This window comes from Vicia villosa, unplaced genomic scaffold, assembly GCF_029867415.1.
Source record: "Vicia villosa cultivar HV-30 ecotype Madison, WI unplaced genomic scaffold, Vvil1.0 ctg.001710F_1_1, whole genome shotgun sequence".
Taxonomy (NCBI): domain Eukaryota; kingdom Viridiplantae; phylum Streptophyta; class Magnoliopsida; order Fabales; family Fabaceae; genus Vicia; species Vicia villosa.
The window spans coordinates 21,584-35,159 of record NW_026705706.1 but is presented as its reverse complement, the minus strand read 5'-3'; positions in this window follow the sequence as shown (position 1 = coordinate 35,159).

The following is a 13,576-nucleotide window of genomic DNA, read 5'->3' as shown; positions in this document are numbered from 1 at the left end:
AAGTCTTGAGCTTTTGATACTTGTATGAGCTTTCAAAGTAAAAATGTGATGGGAAAATTTTAGGATATGACAGCTGCCCCTGTTCAATCTTCTTAAACCTGAGGATGTAGATTGGCTTGTGTGCCTCTTGGAATCTGAAGGCGGAAGAGGATTGAACACTAGAATACCAAGAAATTTGCCCTTGAGGATGCAGGGACTTTTTCGGAGATGGGCTTAAAGATGCCATCCAGGCAAAGTATTGTCAGAGGTGGGCTTAAATATGCCATCCTTATACTTGAGTGTGAAAGGAGGAACGTCCTGCTAAAGCCTGAAACTTACATAGCGAGGATTCGCAGTTCGTTGTGTGAAAAATGATCCACCTGCTATAGCGCTAGCAAGCTTCCGCAGTTTGTATAAAAGGAAGGATTTACTTACTATAGTTCTAGTAAGCCCTTGCATATATCCTGTATGAGAAAGGGGTCACCTGCTATGGTTCTAGCAAGCTTACCTGCGTAAAAGGGATCACCTGCTATGGTTCTAGCAAGCTTACCTGCGTAAAGGATTCACTTTCTATCGTTCTAGCAAGCTTACCTGCGTAAAAGAATCTCTTGCTATAGTGCTAGCAAGGTCACCTGTGTAATAAGGACTTACTTGCTATAGTTCTAGCAAGCTTACCCGTGTAGAAAGATTTGCTTGCTATAGATCTAGCGAGTTTATCCGCATAATTTTCTTGACATATATGAAAGGGCTCCTAGAAAGGACGATGAGTGTCTTAGATCATTTGTGAACTATCTTCGGATAATTGCCCAGAATTAAGCATCAGGATTGTATTTGTCTTGAATGAGTGTCAGGATTAAATCGTTGACCTGAAAAGGCAACATTAATTTTATGCAATGTCATGATGCGTGTGTTGTGTAATGAGACTCCTAAAATAAATGAGAATCTTGTATGTTATGCATGTATTATGAATAATGTATGCATGAGCTGGTTGGATGATGTATGGACACCACTATGTGGTTGAAGCGTATTAGTAATTCCGTATAACAGTCTCTGATCGGGGAAAATAAATCCCTATTCGTTGTCGAGGATGATATTTAACCAGCGTGAAGATTTGAAGGAGATCACTACCGAGGGACCAACATGATGAATAAACGCAGCTATCAAGAGCGAGGGCTCGCAGTTTGATGTGTAAAAGGGATTTACCTGCTACAGTTCTAGAGAGTTTAGCTGTGTAAAAAAGGGATTACCTGCTATAGTTCTAGCAAGCTACCTGCATAAAGATTCACCTGCTATAGTTCTTGCAAGCTTTCGTACATCTTGCATAAGAAGACTCTATTGCTATTGTGCTAGCAAGATCGTCTGCGTAGAAAGATTCACCTGCTAAAGTACTGGCAAGCTCATCTGCATAAAAAAGATTTACCTGCTATAGTGCTAGCAAGCTTATCTGCATACAAAGATTTACCTGCTATAGTGCTAGCAAGCTTATCTGCATAAAAAGATTTACCTGCTATAGTGCTAGCAAGCTTATCTGCATAAAAAGATTTACATGCTATAGTGCTAGCAAGCTTATCTGCATAAAAAGATTTACCTACTATAGTGCTAGCAAGCTTATCTGCATAAATTTCTTGACACATACGATTAAGTCAGAAGTATAAGGACCAGTAACTTGGTGTTGTACATTGTGTATGCACAGAGTGTAGCGTGCATGAAGCGTAGCGTGTAGAGCGTGGTGTGTAAAATGTAGTGTGTAAAGCGTAGCGTGTAGTGTGTAAAATGTATTGTGTAAAACGTAGCGTGTAGTGTGTAAAATGTAGTGTGTAAAGTGTAGCATGTAAAATGTTTGTATAAATACTGCGCACGTACATATAACGGTTGTACATGCATGTGACCCTGACGTTTGTACCATGTAGATGTATGAATTGTCTGTATGTGTAATGTAAATGTTATATGTGTGGGAGGATTTTGTTTACGGTATCCTGTTGATGTATTAAGATGATGCTCGTGTGCATGTTTATAAGCGAAGATCTGATGATGTGATATGTCGGTTCTTAGACCAGGTTCGAATGCGTAATGATTATGCTTATGTATATGTTGATTGATAAATGCCTATATGTGCGTGCTAGTTGGTATGTATATGCTAATGCTAATGCTAATGCGTATGTATGTATGTTGATGCATATGTATATATGGTGATCCCCAGATTTTATCTCCTTATAACCCATTGAATTTGTTTAAACCATGCAACGACTATGCTTATGCCAACTAGTAACGCTTATGCGTGGAATGTTTTTGAGCGGAACTTCAGGTTTCAGTCTCCTTCTAGACCATTAGGTCCTAAACCAATCCCATGGTACCCTTTGGTTTTTTTTTAATTGTCTAGACATTTTGATGTATGAGATGTAATGTATTAACCAATGTATGTAATGCATGACTTAGTATGTTTAAATAATGCCCCAATGATGGGTTGTTGATAACCAAGTATATAGCTCGCTAATGTTGTAAGGTTGTTCGATAGGGTGGGGTGTGATGTGAGTGTGACTTCCCAATACCTACTTTTGAACTTGAAGATCATAGTTAGGGGAAAGATTTGTTGGAGGTTGTAAAGTGTGAGGATGCCTTTTCCTTTTGCTGTGCGTCTTGCCCTGGTTTGGCCTTTTGAATTACTCCACGCCTTTGACTTTTCAAAATTCTCCATGTCTTTAACCTTTTGCAATTCTTCGCACCTTTATCATCTTGAAATTCTCCACACCTTTAACCTTTTGAAATTCTCAACCTTTAACCTTTTGAGGTTCTCCACCCCTTTAACCTTTTGAATTATTCACCCTATGGATTTGATATCTACAGCCCCAATATTTAGTTGTGTGGAAAAAGACGCCTCTGATCTCCAAGCCATGAAGGAAGTACCCCGAGAAATAACCTTGTCATACAAATGTGATATATATGCTTCAACGTTTAAATTAAAGGGTATGCCCTCGATTTCCAGGATATGGAGAGCTATCAATAGTGTTCTATCCATTTGGTTTAAATTTCTCCCATGTTTGACATGCCCCTGATTGTTATTGCTTTGAGATGTGACCCAAGTCGATTGAACCTTAGGATGAATGCCCCTAGTTAATAGGATCTCTGATTGTATGCCCCTGTAATCCTTGAAAATTTGCCCCGGTTTAGGAGAACCCTCTGGACGTGGTTCCCCTATTCAAGAGTCTTTATTAGAAATAATCGCCTTTGATTAAACCAATTTCGAGATTTCCTTGATGCTAAGTGTGTATTCGTGGATGATGTTGTGCCCTTTGAGAAGTAACTCCAATGCGAAGTACATGCAAGTTTTGAAATCGAAGTTTGTTATGAATTGGAAATGGATGATTAGAAATGGATGTTTGAAGAAGCGTAGTGGTTAGGAACAATTTTAACAACCCTAGGAGTCAGTATAACAAAATCCTGCTTAATATGCTTTCGTAGTTAACCTTGCCTCAATTAGGACTTTTGAATGTTGTAACTTGGCCTGGTTCATGGTTTAAGAAACAATGGATATAAGGCTCAAAATTTATTTAACCCACCCCTTTCTCCTTGATGTTCTCCAATCCTAAAATTCGCTTAATTCAATGAATGTGTTTCATTTGCAAGAGAATTGTTTCAGTTCCGATGATAAGTGGAAGCATTAGTGAAGATCCGGGCACCGATGAAAAATGTTGCAGAGATCCAAGCATTGATGGGAAGCTTCGATGATTTAGCAGACACAAGATTTTCCTTTGTATTTTGCTTTTGTTTTTCTATCCTTTATTTTTGCATGAGCCAATTCCTTTGAATTTGATCCATCGGGATGCCCTAACTTTCTATCCCTTATTAATTTAAATTACTGTAAATAAAAAACTTTAAATAAATAAATAAATAAATAGAAAATTAAATATAAAAAACCTAAACCCTAACCCCAAAAATTCTAACCCAAAAAAAATTAGCCAAACCCTAATGATTAACATATACCTAAACCCTAAACCAAACCTAGGAGCATAATAATTCACAATTTTCCCCAGCAGAGTCGCCAGCTGTAGCAACCTGCCTAAAAATCAAAGATTTTAGAGTCGCCACCTATTCGTCCAGGGCGAATAGGAAACCCTACGAAGTTTTAGAGATCTGGATAAGTTACTATAATCAGGTCAAGGGAAGGTGTTAGGCACCCTTAACCCTTTCCTAAGGTTTTGTTTAAAGCAAGAGTTTATGGCTAATAAAGAAAGGTGACAGACAGTTAAATAGGGTAAACTTTAAACCAATTGAAGTTTTGGGGAAGGGGACTCGCCTTGTTACCAAGTGCCTACGTACCTTGTAACACCCTATTTTTATTAGATTTTAATTAATTAGGATTATTTGATAATTGGTATTGTTTGTGTGTTTATTTAATTATTGTTTGAGTAATAATTATTTGATTTTGTGGTAATATGTTATTTAGCTAATTAGTAAATGGTAGAATTTTATTAGAATTAGCTATTAGGCTTAATGGGAATTAGAAATGAGAATAGTTGATGGTTAAGCCCAATGAGATAATGAGAGTTAGAAGAGAAATTTATGAGTTAACCTAAATTAGATAGAAAGATAGAAAGAAAAGTAGAAAAGAGAAAAGAGGTAAAAGAGTAGAAGAGAGAAGAGAAGAGGATTGTAGATTTCAAGAAGTTAGAAGGAGAAATTCAAGAGGTAAGGGTTTGAATCCAAGTTCTTATAGACTATATGATTGGGTAATGTGTTTTTTTGTGACTATCTCTTCATCTTTGCAATTTCATGGAAACATAGAAAAGTTAGGGTTTATGAACAAATGCATGAATTTATGATTTGAAATGTGTTTTAATTGATGTTTGATGATGTTATGATGTTAGAAGATTCATAATATGTGTTATGTTTGTGGTTATAACATGTATTCTATTGTTGTTCGTGATGGTTGGTGTTTTCAGCTTGATTGGGTTGAGTTTAGGGGATTTGGGATGAAATTCGCATGCTGTTTTCTGAGATTTGGGATTTTCTGAAATCGCCAGTTCGCGCCGCGAACTTTTGTTCGAGCCGCGAATTGCTTGGCAGAAACTCAGGAATATTTGATTCACTCAGTTTGCACCGCGAACTTTGTTGGCGCCGCGAACCCTGTTTTACAGAACTTTTTCCAAACTTTGAAAGGCCATAACTTTTGATCTATAGCTCCGTTTTATGCGCCGTTCGAAGCGTTAGAAAGCTATCGTGATATTCTATATGATAGTATAGGATTTAATTGCACTTGATTGATTAATTGTGACGTTATTATATGGAATGACATGTAATTGTCTTATGTGCGTTATGTTAGTATGTGATGTATAGCAATTGTTGGAACACTTTGTGTAGATGTAATCATGATGTCTGTGATTGGATATATGATGGTTGTTATGCCTTGTTGCAATTGTTAATTGTGTTGTGAATGTTGTGTACAATTGGCGGATAATTCATAGAGTTGGATTATGGTGATATGCGGTAAGTTAAGATGGATGAGATAATCTTAATTGCATAAATTGTTGGTATTTGTACATACATTCATAGCATGGTCGGCTTTATGGGGGAAGCGGTGAAACTTGGGTTCACATGGTAAGAGACGTTGATCCTTGAATGGAAATAGGCGTAGGAGACGTGATCCTTAATTGGAGATAGGCGTATTGGCTTTGATCTTGTCCGGATCGGGAGCGTGGCTTTGATTCTAAACATTGAATCGGAAAGCGGTGAAACATTGGATTCACAATGGGTATCACATGAATTGAGTCACATTTTTTGCATTTCGAGTCACATTGTGTGTTATGTGATTGCCTTGTATACACGTGATTTGTTTTGGAGTGATGATTGGTATATGATATGTGAATTGCTTAATTGAGAAGTGTGATGAATAGTAAAATGTATGCTTATTTATGTTTACATTTCCCATTATAATGTTTTCTATAAGAAGTTTAATTCTCACCCTTCTGTTTGAGTGTTATCCTTCATTGATAACGTGCAGGTTCTGACGAGTAGTAGCTTTTCCGAGGATTTAGCCGAGAAGCTCCTGAGTTTGTTATTGGATTAGGTAGCGAGTCATATGCTCTGATCATGTAACACTTGGGGGGGTTTTATTTAGACTTATGCTTATGTTTGGATATTGCTATTCCTTATGTTTTGTTGGATATTCGGATGTATTTGTTTGAGATCTCGGATATGTTGTTTGAGGCTATGTGGCCAAGATTGTGGATTTAAATGTTAATTCGAATTTGGTAGATGAATATAGTATGGGATATATTCATTGAAATTTTAATAGCAATTCAATTGTTTTTCCGCAAGCGTTTATGCATAATGTATGAAAGCATGAGATTTACATTGTGTTACAAATATGATCTTTGCATATTAAGAATGTTGGATGTTTTGTTTTAGGTTTTCATTGCGATGAAAATAACATGTGACGCCCTTTTTCCTTTATGCATGCTTACTCTGTTTGATCGTATGATATATTGGGGTTAGAAAAGGGGTGTTACATACCTCCTTATGGAGGATCAGAGTCTACGTAGTTCGGGGTATGTTTGTATTTTTTAGAGGTTGTACGCTTTTGTAATTTTTATGTTGAAATGTGTTTTAAATTGCAGTTCGCAGTTATGCAATTATCGCAGTTTTCGTAGTTCGTAGATTGTGAGATGTTAATGAATTATTACGCGGCATACAACCCTATTTAATATATTGAAGTTTTGTTAACCGCGTTGATCAATTGATTTGATCAACATAATTAACAAATTAATAAAGAATTACTAATTATCGTAACCCATTTATTCGGTTAAGACCCTTAGCAAATTAATTTGTTTTAATAGATTATTTAAATTGTTTTGAATAAATTATTATTAATCATCGTAACCAATTGATTTGATTAAAATAAATAATAAATCGACCCTAAACCTGAATTAGCAAAATTAAATTAATTTTGTCGCTAATCATCGTAATTTATTGCTTCGATTAAAACAATCAACGAAACTAATTAGAGTAAACCTAATCTTAATTAAATTAATCCTAATTATTTAACCTATTTTTAGAATTATTAACCTAAAACCTAAATTAACATTGTTGTTTTAAGTTATTATCTAAATTAAAAAAGATTATAAAAATTTGTCTTTGATTTTAATAGAAAAAGTATAAAACAAACAATTAAATAAAATAAAGTAAAAAGAAGTAGAAAAAACCAGGATTTTAATTGAGTGTGGCTCTCTTGCATAGGTCCATGGTGCGTCTGCGGATCCAGGAGCGTTGGATCAATCAATAGCGAGATCTGATGGTCATGATGAGAAGGCGCATAGTAGGCATGTGAGGACGCGCGCATTGAATCTGAAAGCAGCGTTTTGTTAAAATAAATCTTCCTGGGCAGGGATTCGAACGCAGGTTTGGCATGTCACGTTTATTTCCTTTTGGCCATTTGCGCTGCGCTTTCATTCAGATTAATAACCATTCATGATTAATATATTAAGAAAAACGCAACAAAATCAAAACAAATCAAAAGATGAGTCATAGTGGGGCTCCTGTGTCATGAGTAGCCAATCAAAAAAAGAGAGAGAGGTAGCTGGACTGTTGACCAGCCAATGGTAGCAGCTCACGCATGGAGAGGGAATCTGAAGAATTTGACTGGCCAATGGAAGTGTCTGAAAATGCCACGCATGCACATGACTGGTCCACGCCGCCTGAGACGCCGGAGCCACCGTCTTCTCCGACGGGATCCTCTCCATGTACCTGCGAAATACGCATGAAACAACAACAAGGAAGATCCTTGTCCACTAATTCAAGCCCTAGGAACCTAATGAAATGTTAGTTTGACCTGAAAATTCCTACATAATGCGCTACGAAGAAACAACGAAAACGTGCGCTAAAAATGGCACCTTGAGTTTTAAGCGCTTAAGCTCACATGTAACCCGTTGGACTTATTCTAAATAACCTCCTGAGTTCAATCGTGCACACAAAATCCATAAGAAAGACATAAATCAAGGGATTCGACGAGCAAAGATCTTACCTCCAGTAGAGTTGTGCCATGACGTTCCGGGCGTGCTTGGCCTTGCTAAAGGGTACGATTGGATCCTTGTGAACCTCAGTAGGATGACTAAAGGCTTAGGAGTGATTGAAACTCACAGAATACGTTTTTTGATCGTGCCCTAGTTTCTTGCCAATTTTCCTTCTTGGAAACCCTATTGTTCTTGCCCTTTTTTTCGTCCCCCCTCTGCTGAATGTATTTGTGTGTATATAAAGAATGAATTAGGTCAACAAAAAGTCCTGGGCTTTGGCTTATTAGAAAGATTGAAACTTGATTGAAAATATGACCAAATCTTTCTATTTTTGACTCATCTCTCTCCATATCAAGGGTTGCACGTTTTTGGACCTTCAAGGGTGATTATTTGGACCAAAACCAAAGCCATATATTTTTATCCATTTATTTTATATTTTTACTTAATTTATTTGCCTTTTAATTGACTAAAATTCAAATAAATATAAATAAAAATTATAAAAATGTGGGGATGGATTTAGAGGCCATGAAAAATTTTATAAACAAGTTTGGATAAACAAAACCTGAGCCCGTTTGGAAAATTTTCAAGATTGAACAATATTTCCTTCATGGACTTCTTGAAATTCAACCAACTTGTGCAATCCATAACTTCCTCAATTTTAATCATATGAAAGTGTTCTAGGACTTTTTAGAAAGCTTAGAGTGTCCTCTAAATGATCCTTTTGGTTTCATCTCAATTGAGTATTCCATGTTCATGTATGCTTCATTTTAAAAAGAAGACTTTTAGTTGACCTTTAAAAGGACCTGTAATGTTTTGTCTTATATCTCTTAGGCGGAAGCATTTCTTGACCTTGGTCCCAACATCAAAGTTGTAGGGAACTGAATTTACTTGAGAATAAGCTTTAATTGGAGAATTTATGATAAAGCATGAGAGTCTTATGGCCAGTCAAAGTACAGTTGACTTTTGCTTAGAAACCCTAATTTAGTAACTATAGGTTTTGTTGATTTCTGAGCTTCCTTTGATGAATCATGATCAACCCTTGATCAAATGATGAAAATTACTTCAAGATGTTGATGTTGACCAAAATTAGGAGTTTGGACTGTGATTTGACCATAGTTGACTTTTAGGTCAAACTAGTCGACTGTTGACTTTCTAAGCTTTTGACTGAGCAATCTTGTAAACCGAGGCTTGAAACTTGTCATGGAGATGATTTGAATCCTAAGAGATCATATGAAGCTTACTTGAGGCCTTGATACACCCTTTCTCCTTAGAAATCCAAAATCCTAATTTTAGGACCCTTTGATTAGGGGAGTGTTCGTTCAGTCAAGTCTTGAGCTTTTGATACTTGTATGAGCTTTGAAAGTAAAAATGTGATGGGCAAATTTTGGGGTATGAACACAGGCAAGGAGAATTCATCAGAAAAAAAGCACGACTAGTTGCTCAAGGGTATAGTCAGCAAGAAGGTATTGACTCTAATAAAAACTTTGCCCCATTTGCCAGGTTAGAGTCAATTAGTTTATTATTTTCCTATGCTGCTCAATTTAACATAAAATTATATCAAATGGATGTTAAAAGTGCATTTTTAAATGGTTACATCGATGAAGAGGTGTATGTTCATCAACCTCCTGGCTTTGAAGATTCTATTTATCCTGAACATGTTTTTAAATTAAAGAAATCATTATATGGTTTAAAATAAGCTCCCAGAGCTTTGTATGAACGATTTAGTTCATTTCTCCTAGATAAAGGTTTCACAAGAGGGAAAGTTGATACAACCCTCTTTCGTAAATCATTCAAAAATGATATCTTAATTTGTCAAATTTATGTGGATGATATTATCTTTGGAACTTCTAATATATCTCTTAGAAAAGAATTTGCTAAGTCTATGCAGGAAGAATTTGAAATGAGCATGATGGGTGAGCTTAAATTCTTTCTAGGAATTCAAATAAACCAAACTTCTGAAGGCACTTACATTGATCAAGCAAAATATGTCAAAGAACTTCTGAAGAAATTCAAATTATCAGAAAGTAAAGAAGCGAAAACCCCAATGCATCATACTTGCATCTTAGGCAAAGAAGAGGTAAGTAAGAAGGTAGATCAGAAGCTCTACAGAGGTATGATCAGATCGCTACTCAACCTAATTGCATTTAGGCCTGATATTCTGTTTAGTGTGTGTTTAAGTGCAAGATTCCAATCAGATCCTAGAGAATCACACATGACTGTTGTCAAGAGAATTCTAAGGTATCTTAAAGGTACTACTAATGTTAGACTATGTTACAGAAAATCCAGAGAATTTAACTTAGTAGGTTATTATGATGCTGACTTTGCTGGAGATAGAATTGAACATAAAATTACATCTGGAAGCTGTTAGTTTCTAGGAAATAATCAAATCTCCTGGTATAGCAAAAAGCAAGCTACCATTGCACTATCAACTACAGAAGCAGAATATGTTGCTGCTACAGGATGTAGCACTCAAATGCTTTTTGGATGAAGAGTCAGTTAGAAGATTATCACATCTATGAGCGTAAGATTCCTATTTTCTGTGATAATACTTCTACTATATGCCTTTCCAAAAATCTTATTCTTCACTCTAAAGCTAAACACATAGAAATTAAGCATCATTTCATCAGAGACTATATTCAGAAAGGGATATTAAGCTAAAACTTTACTGACACAAACCATCAACGGGCTGATATTTTCCCAAAACTACTTTCTGAAGATAGATTCAAGTTCATTCTAAAGAATATTATTATGGATTTATGTCCTGAATGAAATCATCCACCACGGATGTACTCTGTCCTTTGACAACCATATGCAGTGCAATTTGACCTTTTTTATCTTTGATATAAAGGATTCCTATATCACTAACAATAAGTGCTTCCACAATTTAATCGATGTCATACCTAACAACATTTTATAGCGTAGTTTTTCCATTTATTTCTAACTATAAACATGGAGTTGAGTTGACATCGATATCCAATATAGAATTTACCAGATCCAAATGGTGTTGAATTGTAGTAGAATATAAAATGCTGGTTTTTGACAAGTCTCCCAACATACAAACCTTAGGCCAAGAACTAAAAATCTCCTTCATGGTATATGGAAAAAAAAACAGACATTAACACAACTCTAATAATTAACCCACAACAAACTATTACATCCACCACTATATATTGTATTATCTTTCTTGTGAAAACATTTCCTCAAGATAGTGAAATCTTTGTTTCAACTTAAAGAAGGTTGGAAATTTTCTCTATGATGGATTGCATGTGCATAAATTCTTCTTTCAACTGAAACAAAAAAGGGAGTTCAACCATTGAAAAAATTAGAAGTTGGATAATGGATATGCAACAAAATCTGGATTTGTTGTTCTCTAGGAATAATAGCGACGATGATGAATTTGAATTTGTTGTAACCAAAGTATTATAATATTCCATGTAAACAATGTAATTTTAAACAAAATGTTAATTCACCTCGATTTTCTATTGAAACAGAGGGGTAAACATACTTTACCAGGGTTTTTCTCAAAACCAAGGAGATAATTTAGTGTAATTATTGAGGATTTTGATCACTGTCCTTAAATAAATCTTTGTCGTCTATTTAATGTGTATCAATGCTCAAGACACTACCATTAGTAATCTTTGGGAAACATAAAAAACTTGCATTATAAAAGCATGTTGAATATCAAAAGTTGATAATGAAACATCATGAAACGCTCGAAACTTTCTACATCCACCACTTTAAGGTTGGTAAGAGTATTTGCCATTAAAAGTTATCTATGATGGATTGCAAGAACAAAAAGTTATTTGGGCTTAAAGTTTATGTTCTTTAATATTTTTTTGAGCAGAAAACGATTCACTTATATAACCCTTTTACGCTTTATAATACATTTTTTTATTTTATTTTGATAGCACTTTCAAACAAAGCGCTATTATAGGGCTCATGTTTGATAGCGCTTTCAAACAAAGCGCTACTATAAGGCACATATTAGATAGAACTTCTAAACAAAGCGCTAATATATGGAACATTTTTGATAGCGCTTTCTCTTAAAAGTGCTATCATAAGCTGCTTCATTAATAACAATCTCTATAAAACGCTATTGTAATACCCTTTTTTTTTGGTGTGCAAATATCAAAAAACTACATTCAATTCAATACCAAATAATATTTTAAACCATAACATTTTAATGTACTAAAAAAAGATGGTATTTGCATAGCCAAATTTGTATATGCATACATTCCAACGTAACTAAGACTACTTTAATCCAAATCCTAAAGCAATTTACATAAACACTTCTAATACTAACTTACATAAACAATCCTAATACTAACATTTCACTAAAATACTAACCACTAACAGCATGGAATTTCCATCATTAACTAACATAAAATAGAGCGTCTAACTGTCCAAATATATTAGAACAGAACAAACTTAACAAAATTGATCTCTAACTTTCACTAAGCCAAATAAGCTATTTAACAGCATTTTTTTATGTTTTTGATAGCACTTAAAAGCGCTATTAACCGCGTCGCTATTGTAAACATTTTTTTGTTTAATAGCACTTTAAAAGCGCTATTAAAATATCTATTAAAACATTTTTTGTCTAATAGCACTTTAAAAGCGCTATTAAAGCCGCTATAGACACGTCCCGACAAATGGATGATTATATATTTACATCGAGCAAATCATATTTAGAGATACTACTTTAAACATAAATCTCAAATTTTATCAAAACCACCTCAATAGCACTCGAATAAATCTCAGTCCAAAATCCCTATGTTTCCAAACTACCGATTCAAATAGAACATAGAACAAATAAGTAAGTGAAAAAGCTCAAAATAAAGAATCTGTATACCTACCTTCGAAGATTCCGGCGAAGACTTCAACTGTCTCAGGTAGTTTCCTCTTTCCGGTGGTGAATCGATGAATCGTCGTAAAGAGTACGTGAGTTCTGAGGTAGTTTCCTCTTTCTGGTGGTGAATCAATGGCTGACGAGGTAGAATCGATGGATGACGGTGGTGAGTCGATGTGTTTCCTCCGAGCTTTTTCTTGTCCGACTTAGGGTTCTCGAAAAATGACGGCGAAGACGAAGAAGAGAAAGGGTGCGTGGTGAGTTGTGGAGGGAGAATACGGGCTTGTTTTGGATTTTTGTGGTTGGTGGCAAAAAACTTGTGCGTCAAAATGAAAAGTTTCCACCAAAACATGTTTTAGTTTTTATTTTATTTTATTAATTATATGTCATAAAATAGTAGCCCATATGTGTTTTGAATGATTTATTTATTTTATTAATTAATTATATATTTTGAAAATATTATTGCTTTTGTATAGGATAGTACAATAATAGCACTATACTAAAAGTGCTATCTTAATTATCTTAATGAATAATATTAATAGAGATGTGGAAAAAGTGCTCTCATAGTGTATAATATTATTAGCATTTTGTAGAAAATGCTATCTTACTGAAGTTTAATAATAGAGTTTTTTTATAAAGTGCTATCAAAATCACATTGTCTGTATCCTATAATAGCGCCTGAAAATAAAGTGTTATTATAGATGTGTTTTTTTGGTTTTTAATAACATTTTCTTTAAAAGTG